The sequence below is a fragment of the Hevea brasiliensis genome, chromosome 6 (assembly GCF_030052815.1).
Source record: "Hevea brasiliensis isolate MT/VB/25A 57/8 chromosome 6, ASM3005281v1, whole genome shotgun sequence".
Lineage (NCBI taxonomy): Eukaryota > Viridiplantae > Streptophyta > Magnoliopsida > Malpighiales > Euphorbiaceae > Hevea > Hevea brasiliensis.
In genome coordinates this window covers 57,443,048-57,444,176 of record NC_079498.1, presented here as the reverse complement: position 1 = coordinate 57,444,176, position 1,129 = coordinate 57,443,048, and the positions used below count along the sequence as shown (strand labels likewise).

Below are 1,129 nucleotides of genomic sequence, written 5' to 3'. Positions count from 1 at the left end.
CCTAGTATGGGTTGGGCCAAAGTGGACAATACTAGCCAGTGGGCTGGGTCATTACAATTGGTATCAGAGCACTCCGCGTGGCCTCTTGAGCGATGGTGGGGCAAACCTCAGTGAGGATGTTGAGTCCCAAAAAGGGGGGAGAAAGGTCCCTTAGGCAAATCCCACATCGGCAAAGCACGAGAGATATCCTGGACTTAAATTGGGTGGTCTTGGAACACTGGTTAGCACTCTTTTAGGTGTAAAAGCCCGAAGGACAAATCCATAAGGCCTAGTATGTGCTGGGCCAAAGTGGACAATACTAGCCAGTGGGCCGAGCCAATACAATTGGGCCAAAATGAACAATACTAGCCAGTGGGTCAGGCTGTTACAATTGGTATCTGAGCGCTCTGCGTGGCCTCTTGAGCGATAGTGGGGCAAACCTCAGTGACGACATTGAGTCCCAAAAAGGTGGGAGAAATGTCCCTTAGGCAAATCCCACATCGACAAAGCATGGGAGAGATCCTGAACTTAAATTGGGTGGTCTTGAAACACTGGTTAGTGCGCTTTTGGGTGTAAAAGCCCAAGGGATAAATCCGTGAGGCTTAGTATGGGCTGGGCCAAAGCGGACAATACTAGGCTGTGGGCCGGGCCGTTACAGTTTGATTTGTGCTCAAGATTGGATACGTTCCTCAAATTGTCTAATAAATGTTGAGGAAGATTTAGAGGAACTTGAAAAGCTTGAAGAGGGTATGTAATAAATGCATGTATTTAGATCATTTTTATCTTTTAATATTTTCATTTCAATATGGATTGATTTTTTTTTTCCATTATATAATTCAATTTTCAGTACTACCAAGTGTTGGCCTAACCCAATTAGGGGGATCAAGTTGTTCAACTCCTACCCTTAACTCTTAGATGTAAATTTGATTATATAAAGTTTTATATTATTTTATGCTTTCATTAATTATTATATATTGATTATCTTTTTTTTTACATTATATTGTTTGTGTAGGTTTCCAAAAGCTACTGCCTCCTTATTTGAGGTTGTTTTTGGATTTGGTCGGACTGCTCAAAATCAAATTGTTAGAAATTTGATGGATTTTAATATTATATTTAATTCTGTTGTTATTTGATGGATTTCAATATGGAC

At 40.6% G+C, this 1,129-nt stretch overlaps 1 long non-coding RNA gene across 1 annotated transcript; it reads left to right on the top strand.

The window, feature by feature from the left end:
• The first annotated feature begins 637 nt into the window (after positions 1-637).
• On the top strand, positions 638-1,129 carry LOC131180978 (uncharacterized). The gene is made up of 3 exons (XR_009149624.1): positions 638-726; positions 827-896; positions 992-1,129. It is a non-coding gene; the product is annotated as an uncharacterized LOC131180978 (long non-coding RNA).